The sequence below is a fragment of the Carettochelys insculpta genome, chromosome 1 (genome assembly GCF_033958435.1).
Source record: "Carettochelys insculpta isolate YL-2023 chromosome 1, ASM3395843v1, whole genome shotgun sequence".
NCBI lineage: Eukaryota > Metazoa > Chordata > Testudines > Carettochelyidae > Carettochelys > Carettochelys insculpta.
The window spans coordinates 101,391,751-101,404,311 of record NC_134137.1 but is presented as its reverse complement, the minus strand read 5'-3'; positions in this window follow the sequence as shown (position 1 = coordinate 101,404,311).

Genomic DNA, 12,561 nt, shown 5'->3' with positions numbered 1-12,561 from the left:
ATAGACTTCCCTTGGAAGATAGTGCCTACTGGTATGTTTTGTGATTTCAATATTGTCCTTATAACAATCCTGCCTTTTTCTGCCTCTTACAGCAATAACAGTTGCAAAAGGAAACAGCAATTCAACAAAGATTGCAGGATCAATCTCATCAACACAGTCCTCTTCAATGCCCCCAGAAAACTTCAGTTCTCCTGACTCTTCAGAATGGATAGTTTGGAAGCATTTTTTTTTCTTTTTTTTAGATTTTACATTGCAAGCAAAAGCCAAAAGGAAACAAGAGATATCTCGGTATGTTATTTAATTTCTCATATGGGGAATGAGGCAGTGCATATCCTTAAAATTACTGAAGACAATCACAAAGATGACTAGTAGCACTTTAAAGACTAACAAAATAATTTATTAGGTGATGAGCTTTCATGGGACAGACCCACTTCTTCAGATCATAGCCATACCAGAACGGACTCAATATTTAAAGCCCAAAGAACCAAAAATAGTAATCAAGGTTGACAAATCAGAAAAATATTATCAAGGTGAGCAAATCAGAGAGTAGAGGGACGGGGGAGGGGGAAGGAGTCAAGAATTAGATAAAGCCGAGTGTGCATACAAGCCCCTATAATGACCTAGAATATTCCCATCCTGGTTCAAACCATGTGTCGAATTTGAATATAAAAGAGAGTTCAACAGCCTCTCTTTCCAAACTTGTGAAAATTCTTCTTCAGTATGATGCAGACTTTCAGGTCATTAACCGAATGGGCCACTCCATTAAAGTGGTGGCTGACCGGTTTGTGAATCAGGAGTGTTTTTATGTCTGATTTATGCCCATTAATTCTTTGTTTAAGAGAGTTTGAAGTCTGTCCAATATACAAAGCATCTGGGCATTGTTGGCACAGGATGGCATATATGCAACACACTTCTGATTCACAAACCTGTCAGTCAGCACTTTAATGGAGTGGGCCATTCTGTTAATGACCTGAAAGTTTGTGTCATACTGAAGAGAAATTTTCACAACAGTTTGGAAAGAAAGGCTGCAGAGCTATCTTTTATATTCAAATTCGACACATAGTTTGAACTGGGATGGGAATTTTCTAGGTCATGATAGGGGCTCTTTTGCATACTTGGCTTTATCTAATTCTTGACTTCCCCTGCTCCCACTTCTGCCCCTCTACTCTCTGATTTGCTCACCTTGATAATATTTTTCTGATTTGTCGACCTTGATTATTGTTTTTGGTTCTCTGTGCCTTAAATATTGAGTCTGTTCTGGTATGGCTATGATCTGAAGATGTGGGTCTGTCCCATGAAAGCTCATCACCTAATAAATTATTTTGTTAGTCTTTAAAGTGTTACTGGACTGGTTTTTTGTTTTGATAGTATATAGACTCACATTGCTATATCTCTGTTACTATTCAAAGATGACTTTGAATGCACACTATTCAAAGATGACTTTGATGCACACTTCATACCTCAGAGAAACATGATTTAAGAAAGGTCATGTTTTAATTGAAAATCATGGAAATTAGCTGACTTTTTTGTCAGGGATTTACATGCAGTGTGGTGGAAAGTTGTAATTTTAGGACTTTAAAACAAAACCATACCATAGATAGACTTGTCATGGGGCTTGCAGATAAGCAGCTTTCACAGAAGCTACAATTAAGGACAGATTAACCCTACACACAGCTATCCAAGTAGCAAAGCAATATTAGCTTATGAAATAGCAAAAACAAAAGCAACTTGCCAGTCTCAACAAATAAAAAACCGGACTTTAAATTGTTAATAGTCACAGTATGAGGGCTAAGTAATTATCAGAAGACCCCTGAGGCTCTGAGGGACAAATTTCAGACTAACCACAAAGCATTTCAAACTACTTGCATAGAACGTGGGAAAAAAAATAGGCCAAGATATGGTTGTCCAGCCATAGATGCAATGTGTAATAAGTGCACAAAATATGGAACTTTTGCAGCTTTTTGTTGCAAAAAAGCAGTGAGGGAATTGACATGATCAGACAATAAAGTGCCATTCTTTGTGGGATCTATCATGTGATGACATGCAGCCTATATAAAGAGTGAAACTGAAAATTCATGGCAAACCAATTGACTTTAAAACTGACTGAGCAGTCATGAAAGTCATACCAAAAGAAATTTACTATCACCTACAATACCTCCTGCAGCTGAAATTACCAGACACAACCCTCTCCAGTGCAGGAGGCCACAGAACCAACTTACAAAATCAAAATCTTTGCATTCAGAGTTTTTGTGATCAAAGGATCAGGGACCAATATACCTTCTTTTTCTCAGCCTGACATCAATAATGGAGTCTAAGTGAAAATGGTGGAAAAACTCAGTGAGCTGTTTGGGGATATTGGACTGTAAAAATGAGATCTCATAAAAACCACCTCGAGGAACAATGGTGAACCAAATAGCACACATATACCTCGCAGTGTTTCTCTATTATTGATTCATAAAGAGGACATCAAAATGAGGGAAACTGTTGCTCCAACAGCCTGGTGTACCCCAATGGTGCTGGATATTAAAAAAAAATAAAAATACATGGAAACATATGAATCTGTATGGATTCTAAAAGACTCATTGAAGCAATGTTCAGAGAGGCATACATCTTCCCAATATCAGATGACTTCTTCTCAGTGTGGAAAGAGCTACTGTATTATATAAGTTGGATGTCTCAAGCAGATTCTGGAAAATTTTCTTTAACCAAAGAGAGTTGTAAGCTGAATACACATCACACACTTTGGGGAAATTTGCTTTTAAAGATTGCCTTCTGGGATCATAATGCATTACAATATTTTAAAAATGGGTCTTTGTTTGAAGATACAACAAAATCTTCAACAAATTCAATATCTAATCAATTTGTGAGGACTGAAGCCAAAGAAGGAAAAGTATATTTTCTGCCTATGACAACATGAAATTCAGGGACAGACAATAAACAAAGATAGAATCAGTCCTAACCCTGACAAATTAAAAGCTGTTCCAGAACAGAATTCTGGGATGTGTGCTGTGGATGGTGAATTCTATTGCTCTATGTATCTTTTTCATTCTGACAAAGCCACTGAATGAACTGTTAACGTTTAACTCAGCTGAGCTATAGAGGTTAATTGGAAAAAAATGCCTTAAAAAAGGTAGAAGGAATAATATCGAAAGTTGCAGTTTTTAAGCACAATGATGTGAAGAAATACATAATGTTCAGTTCAGTTTAAAGTCGCTGTGGCCGAGGCAATGTACTGTTGCAACTACATGCATCTGAATGGAACCCCAGCTGCATTTTGCTCTCACACAATCACTAAGGCAGACCAACAATATGCACAGGCTGAAAAGAAATTCCTGGCAAGTATATGGACATGTGAGTTTTTTACAGATACCCTTGTGGACTAGATTTGTTTACACTGATGACAAACCATAAACTCTTTGTCCAATGTTCCCTGTAATTTTTTCTATCCATGTACAGAATACATTTGTTGTGCTCACCTATATGCAGCTGTTAACCACCAGCCAAAAGAAAAGAAACCTAGATATAAAAATATACTCTTAAAAATTATCATATGGATAAGTACTCCAGCCAGGACAGATTAGATATTTTAGAACTCACTACTCAAAGAATTAATATTAAGTGTAAGAGAGATAAAAGTTATACATGCAGAGACCAGTTATAACACTAAAAAAACACACTATGGCTACGTCTACACGTGCAGCCAACATCAAAATAGCTTATTTCGATGTTGCGACATCGAAATAGTCTATTTCGATGAATAACGTCTACACGTCCTCCAGGGCAGGCAACGTCGATGTTCAACTTCGACGTTGCTCAGCCCAACATCGAAATAGGCGCAGCGAGGGAACGTCTATACGTCAAAGTAGCACACATCGAAATAGGGATGCCAGGCACAGCTGCAGACAGGGTCAACGGGCGGACTAGCGCTTCCGGGGCAACAGCTAGCCGCTCCCTTAAAGGGCCCCTCCCACATACACTCAGCCTGCACAGCACGCGGTCTGAGGACCCATAGGCACACAGACCCCAGGCGCCGCAGTCATGGACCCCCCGGAAGCAGCAGCAGCAGCAGCAGCAGCAGCAGCAGCAGCAGCAGCAGCTAGAGGTCCACCCAGCCCTCCCGGCAGGAGCAGGGCTTGCCCTGGCTCATGCCATGTTGGGGGCAGCTGAGCACCTTCTTGCCCCAGGGGAGGAGATGCCCCCAGGGCAGCAGGGCTCAGCCCCTACCCCTGCAGCACCTCGCTCCACCCCCCGCCTCACACGCCGGCGGCTGTGCAGCTATCCCACCAGCACCGACTGGTGGGAGCGGCTGGTGCTTGGGGAGTGGGACGACGACCACTGGCTCCGGAACTTCAGGATGACCCGCCAGACATTCCTGGAGCTCTGCCAGCGGCTCACCCCCGCACTCAGGCACCGGGACACTGCCATGCGGCGTGCCCTCCCTGTGGAGAAACGGGTCGGCATCGCTGTCTGGAAGCTGGCCACTCCGGACAGCTACCGATCCGTGGGGCAGCAGTTTGGTGTCGGAAAGGCCACCGTCGGGGCTGTCTTCATGGAGGTAAGAGAACCCACAGGGGGAGGCCAGGCCAGGGCAGGGCAGAGCAGGGCAGGGGGGCCAGGGCAGGGCAGGGCAGGGCAGGGCAGGGCAGGGCAGGGCAGGGGGGCCAGGGCAGGGCAGAGCAGGGCAGGGGGGCAAGAGCAGGGCAGGGCAGGTCAGGGCAGGGCAGGGCAGGGCAGGGGGGCCAGGGCAGGGCAGGGCAGAGCAGGGCAGGGCAGGGCAGGGCAGGGCAGGACAGGGGGGCCAGGGCAGGGCAGGGCAGGGCAGAGCAGGGCAGGGGGGCCAGAACAGGGCAGGGCAGGGCAGGGCAGGGCAGGGCAGGGGGGCCAGGGCAGGGCAGGGCAGGGGAGCCAGGGCAGGGCAGGGCCACGCACACCCTGCTCACCCCTCATTGGGGCTGTCCCATGTGCTTTCTCTGCAGGTCGTGCGTGCCATCAACTCCATGCTCCTGCACAGGCTCGTGAGGCTGGGGGACCCACAGGCCACTGTCGCCGCCTTTGCCACCCTGGGCTTCCCCAACTGCTTCGGGGCTCTGGATGGGACTCACATCCCCCTCCGCGCCCCGGACCACAGTGGCGGCCGATACCTCAATCGGAAGGGCTACCATTCAGTCGTCCTGCAGGCCTTGGTGGACAGCCGTGGACGGTTCCAGGACATTTACGTGGGCTGGCCTGGCAGCACCCACGACACCCGGGTTTTCCGGAACTCGGGCCTGTGCCACCGGCTGGAGGCGGGGACCTACATCCCCCAGCGGGAGATCCCTCTGGGGGACACCACCATGCCCTTCTGCATCCTCGCGGATGCGGCCTACCCCCTCCGTCCGTGGCTCATGTGCCCCTACACGGGCCACCTCTCCGCCAGCCAGGAGCGCTTCAACGAGCGCCTGAACCGTGCGCGCCAGGTGGTGGAGCGCTCATTCGGCCGCCTCAAGGGACGCTGGCGATGTCTCCTGACCCGCCTGGATGCCAGCCCCAACAACATCCCCCAGATTGTGGGTGCCTGCTGCGCCCTGCACAACCTTGTGGAGAGCAAGGGGGAGAGCTTTCTTCAGGGCTGGGCTGCCGAGGCCGCCAGGGCACATGTGCAGCCACCTGCTGCCCCCAGTCGGCAGGTGGACCCAGAGGGGACCTGGGTCCGGGAGGCCCTGCGGGCCCACTTCGAGCAACAGGCCGCGGGGTGAACTCTGACCAGGCCCCCTACTGCCCGCCCCTTCCTCCCCCACACTCCTGCCCCAACGCCAACACCATGGAGCACCCCACCACGCCCCCCCCCCCCCGGTCCAGGAGAAATGACAGCACAAACTTGTGGGTGAACGTAAACGTTTTTTTTGTCTTAACAAATTTTTTTTTTTTTTTTAAATAAATATCTGACACAGAAACCAAAAAGAAGGAGGGACAAACGTTCAAGCAAATCAAGATGGGCACAAATAAAACAATACAACCACAAAGCAAATAAAAAAGTGTGCACCATCAACAAAAAAGCAAAGCAGGGAGGAGAACGGGGCGAACTATTTACAGAGGGGGGACGGGGCAAACAGGGGCACCAAAATAAAGCAGTCCAACAAAAGTATGTCCAACAAGGGGGGGGGGCCACGTCCTGGGCCCCTCACCCCTACAGCCCAGCAGTGGGCGTGCCCGGCCGGGAGCTCCGCCGGGCCTGCAGTCTGGTCCGCGGCTGGGTGGGAGTGGGCTCCACCGGAAGGTAGCGGCGCCGGCGAGTCTTGGGTGGCTCCAGGGGTCCCTCGGCGCGGTGGCCTTCGCGGGGAGGTGGTGGGGCGACGGCGGACGGCCCGGCGACGGCTGGAGCAGCTGGTGGTGGGGCTGCAGAAGCGGGCATGGCAGGCGGTGGCTCGGCCGGCGCGGCATGGGGGGCCAGGTAGTCAACCAGCCGGTTGATGGTCTCCATATAGGCCCCCCATGCCTCCCTGCACCAGGTCAGCGCCTGATCCTGCAGCCGGAGGTGCTGCTCCGACACCTCCAGCTGCCGGCGGAGGATGGCCAGCAGCTGGGGGTCCGTGGCCGCCGCCGGTAGCAGGCGCGGGGTCCGCCGTCTGGCCCTCCGCGGGGCCGGTCGTTCCTCGGCCGAGGGGCTGCCCTGGAGCGAGGGTCCCGGAGGGCTCTCCGGGACAACCGAGGCCTCGCCGGCGCTCTCTTCCGGTCCTTCGGATGGTGCAGGTGCAGGTGCAGGACACAGGAGAGGAGGGGGGAAAGAAGAATGGAGACAGGCGTTATTGTGGGCCCCGAGCCGTGGCCTTTGTCCCCCCCGCCCTGTGCTGCAGGTTCCCCATCCCCGTCCCCAGGAGATGCTGCTGTGATGGATGGGGTTCAGGGGTCCCCCTGCCCTGCACCCCGTCCCCTGGTGGGAGCGACTCTCACTTCACCCCGCAGGGTCTGAGAGCAGGAGAGCTTTCTTAGCCCACAGATGGCCAGTTTCTGGCAGGAGTGACAGCACCAGCTGTCGGAAGAGACAGTCCTTCCAACCCATCGTGGGGAGAAGACCCCAAGGGGGGCCCCTCTGGGATGCAGCTTTCCCCCTCCTCTGGCTGGCTGCCTACCAGCTCTCCCTTCCCCTAGCCTCTACCTGTGGCCCCCGCCCTCGCCCCCCAATTCCAAGCCAGCTCGGCTCCTCCCTCCTGTTTGCTCAGGGCAGAGGTGTCACCTGCCAGCTGTAGCGCCAGGATCCTCCTTTGGCCCTGGGAGCTCCTCGGCTCTTGTGGCTCATATGTGGCCTGAGTCTCCCTTTGGCACTCCCCCCACTCCATCACATGCTGCTGCTGCTGCTGCTGCGGGGTGTCCCACCCCCTCCGCCCGGGGGCCCCTCAAGGTTCCGCTCCCCCCTGGCCCGGGGATGGGGCATGGCACTGTCATGCAGGGTGGCGGGGGGCAGGGGCTGATGGCTGCAGTGCTGTGAGGGCCATGGCCCTAGTGTCCTTGGGGCCATGGCCATGTGAGCGTGTGGGGGACCCTGGACACATCTCTGTTCCCCCCGCCCCTCAAGCCCCGGGGTGTCCACCAGAGAGGGGTACCTACCTGTGGGTCCGCTCCCACGGTCCGGAGATCCCCGGGGGTTGGAGGCCCTGCTGCTGCTCCGGGATGGCAGGAGGAGGATCTGCAGGCTGGATTCTGCAGAGGAGGAGTCCCCCTCCTCCTCCTCCTCCTCCTCCTGCCGCGATGTCCCGGGGATGGCCTCCGGGGGGGGCCCCCAGGGTGCGGGGCTTGCCTCCGGGGCGGAGTCCGTCTGCAGGGCCTGCTCGGGCTCGTCAGCCGAGGTGTCAAGGGTGGCTGGAGGGGAGGAGGTGTGCCGGGAGCCCAGGATGTCCCTGAGCTCCCTGTAAAAGGGGCAAGTGACGGGGGCGGCCCCAGATCGGCTGGCCGCATCCCGGGCCCGGGCATAACCCTGCCGCAGCTCCTTGACCTTACTGCGAACGTGGTCAGGAGTGCGGGCAGGGTGACCCCGGGCAGCCAGGCCGTCGGCCAGCCGAGCGAACGCATCTGCGTTCCGCCTCTTGCTCCCCATTACCTGGAGCACCTCCTCCTCGCTCCAGAGCCCCAGCAGGTCCCGCATCTCGGCCTCCGTCCAAGAGGGGCCCCGCTGCCGCTTCCCAGACTGCGTGGCCCTCTGGCTGCCCTGGCTGCTCTGGCTGCCCTGGCTGCTCTGGCTGCCCTTGGGGGGGTCCTCTGGGGGCGCTGGGGGGGCTGCTGGGCAGCCATCGCCGGTCTCAGGGGCTGAGGTCTCGGCAGGCTGCCCGCGTGTGCAGGCTGGAGCCTGCACGTTGCCTCAGCCTCCTGCAGTCAGGGCGGGGGAGGGGACCTTTAAGGGGCCACTCCACGCGGCCACCAGTGAGCTGAGGGGCTGGAGAGAGCGTCTCTCAACCCCCCAGCTGATGGCCGCCATGGAGGACCCGGCAATTTCGACGTTGTGGGACGCGGATCGTCTACACTGTCCCTACTTCGACGTTGAACGTCGAAGTAGGGCGCTATTCCTATCTCCTCATGAGGTTAGCGACTTCGACGTCTCGCCGCCTAATGTCGAAGTTAACTTCGAAATAGCGCCCGACGCGTGTAGACGTGACGGGCGCTATTTCGAAGTTGGTGCCGCTACTTCGAAGTAGCGTGCACGTGTAGACGCAGCCTATGATAGATTAAAATTACACAGAACATATGTTATCTGCAGGAAATACTAAGTAGTAACAACAGCAACAACAGCAATGATACAAGTATGTGTTGGAAGGTGAGTATGAAAGAGACAGAGTGCATGTGTGAGTGGGTAGGTGACACAGAGTCAGTGTGTGTGACACAGTATTTGTGTGCAACAGTGAAGGTGTGACACAGTAGGGTGTGTGGGTGTGAGACACAGGGACTATAGTGTACATCTGTGCCATAGAAGATTGGCACACTCAGAGTTGATGGTCTCGGGTTTTGTTTTGTGCATGCACAGACCGATGCTTTTCAGGGTCAACATCAATCCCAGAACTCCTTTTGAGCAGCTAGGATTAAGGAAAGTCAGTGGGAGAAACGTTCCCATCAACCTTCTTCTGTAAGGACAGCCCTAGCAGTCAACTGCTGATAAGTCAATTTGAGCTACTCAATTGATGTAGCTAAAATTGCATATCAGCAGTCGACTGCTACGTCTAGTGTAGACATAGCCATAGACTGTGTGACAGACTGTACGTGTGACTGTTTGGCTGAGTAAGTTTCCGAGAGATATCATTGTCTCCTTAAGACACACAGTGAAAGCTCCCTTATTCTGTTCCTACACCCTGTTGTCTGTCCTCCCCTGGTTTGCGCAGATGGGGTACGTTAGGTACAAGGGAAAGAGACAGAGATAGAGACTGCGTGAGCAGGCTGCTGGGGAAGCCTCAGAAACAAAATACTTCTGCTATAAGAATGGCACTCGCCTCAGAGTAGACCTCAGATTGCAGCAGCTCTGAGTCCTCCTTTGCCAGACTGTTTCCCCTTTCCTCTGTTCTGTGGGGATGAGGTACAGGGGTAGCAGAGTAGGACAGGATCACATTAACTCTCTTCAACTCCCTCCCCCAGTTTGCACAACTAGCAAGACAGTCCCAAGAGCACAACAGAACAATGTGGCAGGAGGGGCATCTGAACACATACTGCCCACTGTGCACACTCTGTTAAAGAGCTGAGCAGCCTGTGAGTCTCTCCTGTGCAGCAGCCCTACTGCACGTCTTGCAGGGAACACAGCTTGTAACTCTCAAAAATGGAAAAAACCCTGGAACAAGCACTGGTGATGTATCATCGTCTATGCTTAAGATTGATATGATTTAATCCAATGGCTAAAAATGTTCCAGGGAAAAGAAAAGTTAGCAGCAGAAATTCAGCCATGGACCCTGCACCACACTCAGTGGTCTTTATACAATTATTATCAACGTTATGACAATGACAACTGATCTTGGTACAAACATTTTCTATAGCATATTTCGGCTTCATTTGGTAAACCAAGAGGTCTTCCTGAAATACTATAAAGTCTAGCTATTGAATTTATTGAATGCACAGCATCTTTCCTTTGTGTGTCTTTGTATGGAATCTCATGTTTCTTCCAATCTTAGGCTATACGTACCCAGCAGTATTTCAAAATAAGCTAGTCTGGAAAAGATATTCTGAAATAGTTTATATCAAAATAATGCTGCTACACACAAAATGCATTTTGAAATAGCACTCAGCTACTTCAAAATACAGCATCTACACACAACACAGCCTATTTCTAAATAAATCCATTGGACACACAATGGCTTATTTCCAAATAGGCTCTATTCCCTGTCTACACAGCCGTATTTCAAAATAGTTATTTCAAAATAAGTGTTATTCCTCATACAATGAGGTTTATATACTGCAAAGTAATCCAACTGCTATTTCAAAATTATCTTGAAATAGTGATTGTGTTGTGTCTACACTAGTATAGTTATTTCAAAATTATGGCTGTTATTTTGAAATAACTTTACTGAGTAGACATACCCTTAGGTTGGGAAGCAGTTAAGCTATCATGTGCCCCATCTACTTATTGCCCTGGAGGCCACTCATTCAGAACTCATGACCAGTGATACTAAGCAACAGTCTTCTTAAATGTGTTTAGATAGCAGTTGCAACAGGGGATTAGAGAAAAAAAAAATAGAACAAAGAGCCTATATCCTCCACTCCATTCCCATCCAAACTTATTCTTCACTAATGTTAACTTAGCTGACCATTTAATTTACAAGAAAACACCTGAACCAACTTTCATTCTTTCAGAAAACAAAGATCCCCCACCACAACCTTCTTTGTTGACAGCATGTCCTGTTATTCATGTCCTGCTAGGTCCACCTGTCTTGTGTCAGTTTGGTTCCCTCTGAAGCAGAAGAGAGGGAGTCCTTCCACTGTAGAGGGACTCCTTAGTATATTTCTCTTTATACTTTTCTTTCTTTCAAAAGAATCAAGATCAAGGTGTGAAATCTCCCAGTGCCTCAAGACTACAATTTCCAGTTTCACGGAAACATCCTATGAAAGAGAATACCCACACTTAACTTCTGCTTAGTTTGTGTTTAGGTTATTTCATGAATCGTAATTACTGGTCTAATGGTTGCCTCTTCTGTGGGAGTGAGGGTTGAAAATGTCTTGGCAGATGGGACTCACTCAATACCCGTTCTAAGCCTGACATAATTTGAGAAATCAAGCACATAAATTACATTTGGGGTATAGATTAAACAATTCACACTTAATGCAGAGATATTTACAGCCAAATATTTTCAGCGCAAGACAAGTCTAATTCGAACAACATGTACATATTTTTCCACAATGTAACTTTGTAAGGTGTGATAATAGAAAGGCCTCTTAGTCCTTTGGTTTTCCAGATACAACTGCATCTTATTGGAAAAATCCACAGACCTGTTTAAGAGTGTTGCACAAATCCTGGTGGCCTCACGCACCCCACGATATTCCCTCCCCACACAATAAACAATGAGGCCCACCTTGATCAGTAAATCACACACATTTGTTGAAAGTATTTCTCATCACAGGTTCTAACCCTGTAATTGGCTGACTAATCTGAGGCAGTGGGTCTTAACCACAAAAGCTCATTACTTAATAAATACATGTGGTGTTACAGGACTGCTTATTATTTGCATTAGAAGAGGAAGTTTTCTGAAGGAAATTCATCCCTTGTGGGAAGTGGTTAGGTTAATAGGGTAAGTTTTCTACTGGAAATGTGCAAGCATCTTGACACAACAGCCAGAAAAAAAATATTCAGGAGTATGGATGTGAAGAAAGAAACAAACACACAAAACCCAAGAGACAGGAGTGGCCCAACCCTGTATTCTCACAAACAGAGCATTTTGAAAAAAATCATAGAGAAAAAAAATGTACTAATCTGTATTTATCAGTAGGGGCAAAACACACACACACACACACACACATTACTAGGATGTTGTGATTTCCTCCAGACTAAATATTATACTTTTAGAAAATTCAAAATTAAGGTTACATTTAATTGAAATTCAGCTATTTTAAGGTAAAGAAATGCATCAATAGGGCATCCAAGTAACATTAGTTCCATCATGTAGTCCTGTCTGCTGCATTCACGTGAATCAAGCATTTGGTGTTCATGGTCCTAATATAGATAAAACTGATTTTTTAAAGAAACGTTGGATTTTTTTTTCATTATTTTTTCTCTTTTTGGAATTACTGCTTCTTCTTCCCATTTTCACAGATATTATGGAACAAAACCAGCCTTAAGTGACAAAAAGTAGGATGCAGCAAAGAAATTATATGAGGCTGATCAAACACATGAAGAGATACAAAAATGATAAATCTCTCACACACTGACACTGTCTCGACTTTCCATTTTATTTCCAAATGAGTTCTCAATCTCTCCTTCCTCTCCACATCTTAGATTTAACTATGGATTATAAAAGTAATTTTCAAGGATGGTGGTAACTGCAATACCACCTAATGATACCTTGGAAGAGTGTTAGACTGATTAAAATTGTTATTTACTATGCTGAAGTATGTTGCTTT